This window comes from Lactuca saligna, chromosome 3 (assembly GCF_052625555.1).
Source record: "Lactuca saligna cultivar CGN05327 chromosome 3, ASM5262555v1, whole genome shotgun sequence".
NCBI classification, from domain to species: Eukaryota; Viridiplantae; Streptophyta; class Magnoliopsida; order Asterales; family Asteraceae; genus Lactuca; species Lactuca saligna.
In genome coordinates, this window is record NC_136419.1 from 53,069,507 (window position 1) to 53,079,968 (window position 10,462).

At 40.9% G+C, this 10,462-nt stretch overlaps 1 long non-coding RNA gene across 1 annotated transcript; it reads left to right on the plus strand.

Moving 5' to 3' along the window:
- The first annotated feature begins 319 nt into the window (after window positions 1-319).
- On the plus strand, window positions 320-1,441 carry LOC145036577 (uncharacterized). Its single transcript, XR_013678479.1, has 3 exons — window positions 320-355; window positions 1,141-1,208; window positions 1,337-1,441. It is a non-coding gene; the product is annotated as an uncharacterized LOC145036577 (long non-coding RNA).
- Window positions 1,442-10,462: the final 9,021 nt, after the last annotated feature.

The window sequence follows — 10,462 nt, forward strand, 5'->3', positions numbered from 1 at the left end:
GATTCTGAGAGGGGACTCGGCGAGTTGGAGCTCAGACTCGCCGAGTAGGATCGCGGGACTGGTCTCGGGATCGCGCCTGGACTCGGCGAGTCCAGGATATGGACTCGGTGAGTCCACGCTGTGTTATGAAACCCTAATTTCTCAGGTTTGGGACCTATTTAAAGGGCCTTATGGCCGTCATTTGTGCTCACCAGTCCCTTGAGTGAAACCCTAATTGAGTGTGAGCGTTTGGAGCCAAGTAGGAGGCCATTATTGATCTTGGAGGTGTCATTTTGCAAGGAAAAGGGAGAACTAGCTAAGGGAAAGCAAGTGGAGCCACTTCTGAGAGTTTGGAGTCCAGAGCATCACTATTGTGGTAATAATTTCGAGCTATCTTCTTCCTTGTTGATGTCTATATTGATTTAGGGTTTGTTGAACCCTCTTGTGGCAAGATCTAGTGCCCCCTTGGTCCCTTATGTGGTTTAAACCATAGATATGGACCCTTGGAGGTCCAGAGTGTCCCTTTTCCCAAGATTTTTGGGAATCAATGGAGGTTTTGGATTGGAATCCTTATGCCTTAAGTCAAAATTCTATTTATGAGCCATGGGGTGTGTTATGGACACCAAGCTAGAAGCTTTACGTGATGAATCAGTCTAGGGAGGCCAGATCTATAGATTATGGAAGCAGATTTGACCTTAGAAGCAAGTTGGAGTGGTTTCATGGCATGGACTCGCCGAGTCCGATGAACAGACTCGGCGAGTAGTTTAAATATTGCCTTGGGTTCGCTCAGTGAGTGGTCCTGTCGAGTCATAGGTTGACTCAGTGAGTCAGGGTGAGTTAGAAAGTGACGATAGGTGGACTGAGTCGAACTGGGACTCGCCGAGTTGTTCTTGAGACTCGGCGAGTTGAGTCGGGGTGGCCCCGCGATTCTTCCAGATGGAACTCGTCGAGTCAGGGGGGAGTACTCGACGTGTAGGAAGGGAATTCTAGAGAGTTGGTGAAAACGTCTAGACTCGCCGAGTAGCCATAGCGCACTCGCCGAGTCCGGTCAAAGTTGACCATTGACCGTTGACCGTTGACCTGAGTTGACCTGTGTTGACTCCTTAGGGATAGTCAACCTTAGAAATATAAAGTGTTAATCAGAGACATATGATGTTATAGGAGGATTAGAGCTCGGAGGATCGAGCACGAGGGATTACCAGGATTCGTGAGATACCGAGATACGCGAGGTGAGTCTTCTCACTATACTTTACCTTGAGTAGGTAACTAGGGTTATGTGATAGAGTATTTGTGTGCTATGTATGTGATGTATTGTACTGCATTATTTTTATGTGATTTATGTTGTGCATGTTTACAGAGTTAGAACCTGAGGGTTCACAGAGTTTGGGTGCACGGACCCACAGAGTTATAGCCTCGAGTGGCTAATATGTGTTATATGTGGTATTTTGGGGAACTCACTAAGCTTTGTGCTTACAGTGTTTGATGTTATTGTTTTAGGTACTAGTGACGACCGCGGGAAGGCGCCGGCTTGATCCGTACACACACACGGAGTTTATACATTTGTAATCTTGGGATTTTGTAATGACATGAGTTGGATAATTAATATGGTTGTTTTATGAATATTAATTGAATTATGTTTTACGAAAATTTGAAAAATTTGTTTTGAATTTACGGTGTTACATTTACTGCCGTAAACTCATGGTTACTCCATCCCTTATCTAAGGACACGCGTATCTAATAGGATCGGAGTTGACAGCGGCTTTGGAAAGCTACGAGTGCAGATCAGGATCTGAAGTCATACGCAGAATAGTTATTAGACTTATCCAAGTGGGAGACTGTTGGATTAGTGTCTAAGTCCATAACTATTTTGGTATGTACTTGACCCGATGGTGCATGGTCCTTTTGAGTTGCCTTCACCAAAGCAACTTGATTGGAGAAATAAATGAAGAGAGAGAGGTTATTATGATTTATTAATATGTTATAAGAATAATATATTAAAGGAGAAATCATATTTGTTTTATTAATATTGGTCAATAATTAATTAGGAATTAATTTTGTGATCAAGTGTAATTAATTAAACTAGAGGGGCTGAATTGTAATTATGTGATAGTTACAAAATATGGTAATGGTTATCCTAAATATGGGTTGAACGAATTCAAGGAGATAAGGATCCTTGAAATCGTCCAAAGGATAAAGGATAAGGGTTTTCAAGGCTTATCTTATGGTTGCTTTGTGGATAAGCAACTAGATAAGGATAATGACTGAAACCCTATCTCTACACCTATATAAAGGCCCTAAGGCCTTAGAATTCGTGTACTTGTTCCCAAGGAGTCCTAAGGATGAATTCTAACCTCTCTCCTCTCTCTTTATACCTTCTCCATTTGCTCTTGGTGTTTGTAAGCCATTAGAGGAGTGACACTTGTGACTCTAAGCATTCCAAAGTCAATTCAAGCTACGGTGTTACATTTAGGTCCCTATACATTTTAGTGCTACCGGGATGAATCGAGTACATGGTCTTGTGTGCTTCTTCCATTAGAAGATCTCTTATTCCTCCCGTCTTAGGTACCCAAATTCGATCTTGGAATACCTTCAGTCCTCGACTGTTCGTACCAAACACTAACGTTTTTCCCAAACGTTCTTCCTTTCAATCATTCTTTTCTAAGGCTTCTTCTTGAGCTTTCCTGATACTTTCGACAATCATCGAGACGACTTCAATTCTTAACGCTCTTGGCCTTTTTCTTTCAAGATTGACTTTCCGACTGAGAGCATCAGCAACAATATTTGCTTTACCTGGGTGGTAAAGTATCTCACAGTCGTAGTCCTTGAGAAGTTCTAGCCAGCGTCGTTGCCTCATGTTCAACTCCTTCTGATTAAAGAGATATTGGAGACTCTTATGATCAGTGAAGAGCTTGCACTTCGTGCCGTAGAGGTAATGCCTCCATATCTTTAAGGCAAATACTACCGCTGCCAACTCCAGATCATGAGTGGGGTAGTTCTTTTCGTGCTCTTTCAATTGTCGAGATGCGTATGCTATCACCTTTTCTCTTTGGGTCAGAACACAACCCAACCCGACTCCAGATGCATCACTATAAACTGCGAAATCTTCGACTCCATCGGGTAGAGAAAGTATCGGTGCTTCACATAACTTCTTTTTTAGCTTCTCGAACGCCTCATCGTGTTTCTCACTCCATGTATACGTAGCTCCTTTATGGGTCAAAGCTGTTAATGGAGCAGCTATCGAAGAAAAGCCTTGGATAAATCGTCGGTAATATCCGGCTAATCCTAGAAAGCTTCGAATCTCCGTGGGACTCTTCGGACGTTCCCACTTCATTACAGCCTCGATCTTGGCAGGGTCAACCATTATTCCTTCCTGGTTAACAACATGACCCAAGAATTGGACTTCCCGTATCCAAAAGTCGCATTTGGAGAACTTTGCAAAAAGCTTATCCTTCTTTAACACCTCCAATACTTCTCGTAGATGCTTGCCGTGCTCCTCCTGGCTTTTCGAGTAGATGAGAATGTCATCGATGAACACTATCACGGATTTATCGAGGAATGGTTTACAAACCCTGTTCATCAAATCCATGAAGGCTGCGGGGGCATTGGTTAGTCCGAATGACATAACCAAGAACTCGTAGTGTCCATATCTTGTTCTGAATGCAGTCTTCTCAATATCCTGCTCTCTCACCTTCAGCTGATGATATCCTGACCTAAGATCGATCTTTGAGAAGTAGCTCGAACCTTGCAGCTGATCGAATAGATCATCAATCCTCGGTAATGGATACTTGTTCTTCACCGTTGCCTTATTCAGCTCTCGGTAGTCTATGCACATCCTCATGCTTCCGTCCTTCTTCTTCACGAATAACACCGGAGCTCCCCAGGGTGATGAACTAGGTCGAATGAAACCGCTGTCCAACAGCTCCTGGAGTTGCATCATGAGCTCCTTCATCTCCGTCGGTGCTAATCGGTAAGGTGCCTTTGCTATCGGTGTTGTTCCTGGTAATAAGTCTATACGAAATTCTACTTGCCTATCAGGTGGTAATCCGGGAAGATCTTCGGGAAAGACTTCCGGATAATCGCACACAACCGGTATATTCTGCACCTCTTTCTTTTCCTTCTTAGCATCGATTACGAATGCCAAGTATGATGCACATCCTTTGGACAAACATTTCCTGGCTTTCATCATGGAGATGATTCCAGAATTCACTCTGCGTTTGTCCCCGTACACCATAAATGATTCCTTTCCGGGTGGGTTTATCCTAACTATCTTCTTTCGGCATAATATCTCGGCATCATTGGCGCTAAGCCAATCCATACCCAAAACGATGTCGAAACCGTTTAACTCTATGGGTAATAGTTCCTCATGGAATTCGTTTCCGTTTAGGTCAATGACGATGTTCCTAATACGATTATTAACAGGTACGAATTTGCCACTGGCAACTTCTACAATCAGGGCATTATCTAGTTTTTCTACAGGTAATGCTAATTTCGCACTAAATTTATGCGACACAAAGGAGTAGTTGTCTCCGGAATCAAACAGTATATTTGCAGGTAAACCATTTACAAGAAAGGTACCTGAAGCGACATCTGCTGCCTCCTTTGCAGCCTCGAGCGTCATCTGGAAGGCTCTCGCCTTCGGCTTCGGTGGTATGTTGGGTCTTCCTGCCTCCTTCTTCTTCGGGCAGTCCTTCAAAATGTGCCCTTCTTCATTACACCCATAACAGGCCTTCTGGTTGAGGGTGCATTCGTTGGCATAGTGTCCAGGCTTTCCACATTTGTAACAAGTGACTCCTCCATCACACTTCCCAAAGTGCTTCTTCTTGCACTTGTCACACCACTTTGCTTCTGATCCTCCTCCTCTCGAACCAGACTTCGAGAATCTTCCTTTCTTACCGGACCTCGAGGATCCATCAAATTTCCGTTTCTCTCCCACTTCCGCTCTCTCCAGACCCTTTTCTCGTATCTGGGTCTCCACATTCTTAGCAGCCCAGATGGCAGCTTTCAGAGTGGTAGTTTGCTTGACCATTGGACCGAAGTCCGCTGGTAATCCGAGGGCAAATTTGTTAACCTTGGAGAGTTCAGTTGGGACGAGGTGAGGAACAAGCTTCATTTTCTCAGTAAAGCTTGCAGCGTATTCAGTAACGCTCATTCTTCCCTTCTTCAGACTCTGGAATTCGTTGTTGATCTCCAGAAGATCCTGCTCAGAGCAGTATTGCATCTTCAATTGTACCAGGAAATCCTCCCACGACATTTTGCTTGCTTCACCTTTGGGCATTGAATCAGCTAATAGCTTCCACCAGCTTAGTACTCCAGATTTCAATAGAGGAACTGCAAGAGCAGTCTTCTGCCTATTGCTACACTCGCAACTCTCAAACATTTTCTCCATCTCAGAGATCCAGTTCATGACTTCCACCGGCATCGGGCTTCCGGATAGACGTTAGTGGAGTGTGTGTGGTTTACCGGCACACTAAATGGTTCTAAGCAAAGGTAGAAAAGGGTGACTCAATGTTTGTCATAGTTCGGTGGAGCGTGTGTGGTTTACCGGCACATCGAATAGGTGATTGTAACATGTGAGGGCACCATGTAAGTTTGCATGGTTATTCACACCCGCTTTGTGATCCTCGGCATCCCAGTCACAAACAAGAGGGGCATATCGAGATTTAAACATGCCATTGAAAGTTCAATGAATCTCAAAGCATCTAGGAGTTTTCATAGATTTAAAACTTAAATTTCTTTTTCTTTTTTCATGGTGGAAATTAGTGAATCGTCATTCACTTACCTTCAAATATTCTTCAATTAGGGTTACGGCATCCCTCTCCCGAGTTGTAGAATATTGTGTTGGGTCCTAGCCTTAGTATTTCATTTGGGTGATTTACTAAGGACTCAATCTATCAACTAACTTGAATTTGTTTTTCTCCCGTTTTGTAGATGTTAAAGTTCGACAACTATGGTCTTCCTAAATCCCGTGGAACAAGCATTCCACATGAAGATGATATTCCACGATTCGATCGAGGAACAAGAAATCATGCTTCACTTCCTCCTCCTCCTCCAATTATTCTCCCTAACCCACAAGATTGTAAAATTGAAAGGTTCAATATCACTCAAGCCCTTTTGGCAAGTAAACATAAAGAAGGAAAGTCGGTGTGTGCACACGTCTTAGGGATGAAGTCACACATTGATAGGTTAAGAATGATGGGATCCGTTGTCGGTGAAGAGATGGCTGTTGATTGGGTTCTTCAGTCACTTCCCAACTCATATAGTGAGTTCGTAAGAGAGTACTATATGATGAACCACGACGTGACCCTTATGGATCTCACCTACATGCTTATTGCTGCTGAATCAGCAATGGTTTGGCGCAATAGAAAAGCAAAGTTGATTGGTGAGTCTGCCTTCAAGACCTCTATGGATATAGACAATGGCAATGAAAGACATGCAATGATCGAAAAGTTTGATCATAAGAGAAAGGCGATGTCTGAAGTAGTTCCATGTGTTGTTCCAAAAGAGTCCATTTGCTTTTATTGCCAAGAGAAGGGGCATTGGAGACGAAGTTTCCCTAATTACCTAAGAGATCTAAGAGATGGGAGAGTCAGAACGTATGGCTCTACTTTAGGTAAGAATCCACTATCTAACTCCGTTAAGTTCCTATTCATTGATTCTTAATACATGATGTGATAAGATTGCATTTGAATGTTTTGAAGGATCGGTGAAAAGAAAGGAAGCTGTGACATCCCCAAAATCACGGCCAGAAAAGACCGGTTTTGTTTATACTTTATTTCAAAATCAGAGTTATCTTTTAATAAAAAGGATTGCGGAATTTGTCCCAAAACAATAATATGATAAAGATTTATCAAAAGCATTTCCATAGAAATGTATTTCATTAAAAGACTCGGGATGTCATGTTCGTACAGCTCAAAAGTATAAACAGTACAATATAAGCCTTACTACATTATTTCATATCTACAGGCCTATATCCGTAATCCCTCGTCCAAAACAATCACACCTATGCTCATGCGCCACTACCTGTAATACATAAAACCGAGTGGGTCAGGCTTGGGAGCCTGGTGAGCACATAGGGTTTTCAACCCACAATAAATAAGTTTATTAATTTCATCAATCAACAATAACCCGATTACCCGTTCCCGTTATCCTCACTTTACGTCCCTAAACACCTATCATAAGGGACCTAGCCTAAGGATCATCATCGGGACGGACACTACTGCTAAGGGGATTCCTCAGCAATAAATGTCCTAATAGGCAACCATGTGTGGGATGAAGTACACCGGTGAACACATCGTTCACAACACCTACAGGTTGCGAGCCTGCTAGTGTTCCACTGGACTGTCTAGAAGAGTCCGTGGTCGTCATCTATACTCCGCTAGATGACTGGATCAACAACAACAACATCGAGGCCTCTCATCATTTTATCACACATCACCTATTACATCTACCCATGTTTTACCCCAACATTTTCGTAGATATAAAATACATATACAGTTTAAATCATTGAAAACATGTATAACAACGTTCATCTAGCATAGATAGCAAGTATTCAGATAATATGCACAAATAGCACGTAATTTATATAAAATACTTCATATCTATGTGTAAGTTGAAGGTAACTATGCACTCACCTGATTAGGTGGTGACTCAGCACTCGGACAGCGCTTCGCTACTCTCAAAATGATATTCCTTCGATAAAACCTAGTACCAGTACCACTAGGGTTTAGTCTAACGATAACCGTGACTAATTAATAGTCTGACTATTATTATTATTATATAAGCGTTAAATAACACTCAATATAACTCATAATAATATCCCAAATACTCATTATAACTTCCTAATAATGTTACTATATTAAAACATAAGTTATACTAAAGATAGCGTAGGCATAGCTCACTTACAGCGGGTTTTTCGCAAAACCGAGCTTCGCTGGAGCAGCGTTCCCGAGCCGAAAGGCTCTTTTCTCGGGACTCCGGGAGCCTCGGGGCTTCCTTCGGGTGCTAGGGGGTTTACCTAGGCTTTTAGGGGGGTTAGGGGGCTAGAGAGAGAGTCTAGAGAGAGAAAGAATAGTTTAGGAAGGTGTGAAGAATGAGGGAACCCGGCACCTCTATTTATAGGGGAGAAATTGGGTGGACTCGTCGAGTCTGAGTCATGACTTGTCGAGTCAGTCCATGTGGTGGCCTTCTGGTGGTGCCACGTGTCCAATTCTGGTGGTGCCACGTCACCCCCTATCGCGTATCAGCCTTCAAACTTAGAAAAATCATAACTTTCGCATACGAGCTCCGTTTTCGACGTTCTTTATATCCACGCGTAGGTAAAATCAAGATCTACAACTTTCGTTTAGACTCCGTCAGCTAATTCTCGACCGATCTCAAATTTAACAGTAGGAGGCGTTTAGACTGTTAAATGGCCGCGAAGAGTTCATAACTCCTTCATCCGGACTCCGTTTTCGTCTGTCTTTTTACCGTTGAGTTCCTATTAATGAGATCTTCAACTCTCATTTAGGTCGCGTAAGCCAAAAACCGCTCGAACTAAAATTCGAGTTTCGGGCTGTACACTGCTAAGCCGAATCTTAGAAAAATCATAACTTCTTCATACGAAGTCAGATTTGGGCGTTCTTTTTATCGATGTTCTTAGTTTAACATATTCTACGACTTTTGTTTAGATTGCTAAGGCTAAAAAGTCTTCTATCGTAAATTCACTATTTACGTCTCCCGGTGCCGTACCGGTTTTGCCGTAAAACTTCGGCGGGCCATAACTTCTTCGTTATAGCTCGGATTTCGGCATTCTTTATATGTACGGAAACCTCGAGACATATTCTATAACTTTATGAAGACATATCGGGATTATCTCACACTTTAATTTTGACGCTCATTTTTATTCTTTATTAATTATATATTTATAATAAAAAAATAAACACATAAACACACATAATTCACATAATACTCAAATATTTCATATTTATTACTTCAAAAAGAGTTAAAATAGTTGACCTAGACTATTACATTGACAAAAATGCTTAGCCCTGAAACCCGGGCGTTACAGAAGCTTGATAAGAGAGCAAGATGAATCTAATCACAAGAGATGGATCTCGATCGCATGGACTTGAAGATTGGATTTTGAGCTCAGATAGTTATGATAGAGTTGTTAGAAATTTTCCTTTTACATAGTTTTCAATAGATTTTGCATTGTAAGGACAAATGTTTTTCCGCTGCTTTTATAAATAAAATAAATTTTGTTCACTTATTTATTTATTTATTTACTTCCTTGCAATGAAATCGTTATGAAAATTGATGTTTGCATATTTCTACAACGAATGGATATGATTCTTAGTTATGTTATTTATGGGAATGTCGAGAATTTACCAAATAGGGAGAGTTTCTCATCGCCCAAAGTTTCAATTGGACTGAAATTTGGAATCATGCAATTTGGTTGCATGATGAATGAGAAATTTCATATTTGGAAATTAGACAAATTCGTTGACAAAGTGTCAAGTGAAGGACTAGGAGATCGAGTACACAAAGTTGTGTGTTGATCAAGTTCACCATAAGAGTAACAAAGATATTCGTCATGATTTACTAAAGGCTTAGTAAATATGATTACACTTACAAGATTAAGTGTGATTCTTAATTGATTAAAGGGTTTAGATCAATAGTAGAATGAATAAGAAGAATTAAGTAGGCAGAAAAATAAGAGTTTCTCCATTCTAAGAAGAAGGGAGAGTAGCTTTTATGCTGTATGATAAGTCTTAATGATTAAGAACCATATCTCAATTGATCCTCTAAGTGAGTCTTAGTACAATTGTATGTTTAAGAAGAGGAATCAAGGATTGAAGAAATGGTTAGATCAAGAAGTCTATCATACTTCGTTCCAATAACAAGTCTTAAAGTTAAGATTGTGACAATGAGTGAAAAGTATTAAAGGTTTAGAACATTCATCAAATGTGGAAAGTTGTGATGTCTTGGATAAGACAAAGGCCAACTAGGACCAATTTATGAAGTGTTTTGATACAAGCTACACTAACTCTTGAAAATTTGTTTGTCAAGAAATGTTTATTGACAAAAGAATCTTATATGTCAAGGAGTAAGTGGGAGTCTTAATGTTCTTGAAAGGTTTCAAGAACAAATCAAATAAACCTTATCAATCATCACTAGCACACGAGTTAAGGTTTACAACCTATCGTAATGACATAATTTTGATTCTGTGCCAATCCAATCGAGTTAATTGTGCATGAGAGTTCTATGAGTTCTCATTTTGAACGCATAAAAGGCAAGGTACCTGAATCAATGAAAGGTACATTGATAGGAAATGGTGAGCTGCTTAACTATTTGGAAGATGTGGTGGGCAGCTGTGCTACCATAAGGCAAGAAATCAAGATTAAGAAAGTTCGGTCCATATGAGTTTGAATTTGTCATAATTTTTTTTTCAAATGCACATGGATAGGAACATATACACCATTAAAATCTAAGTGTCATAAGATTT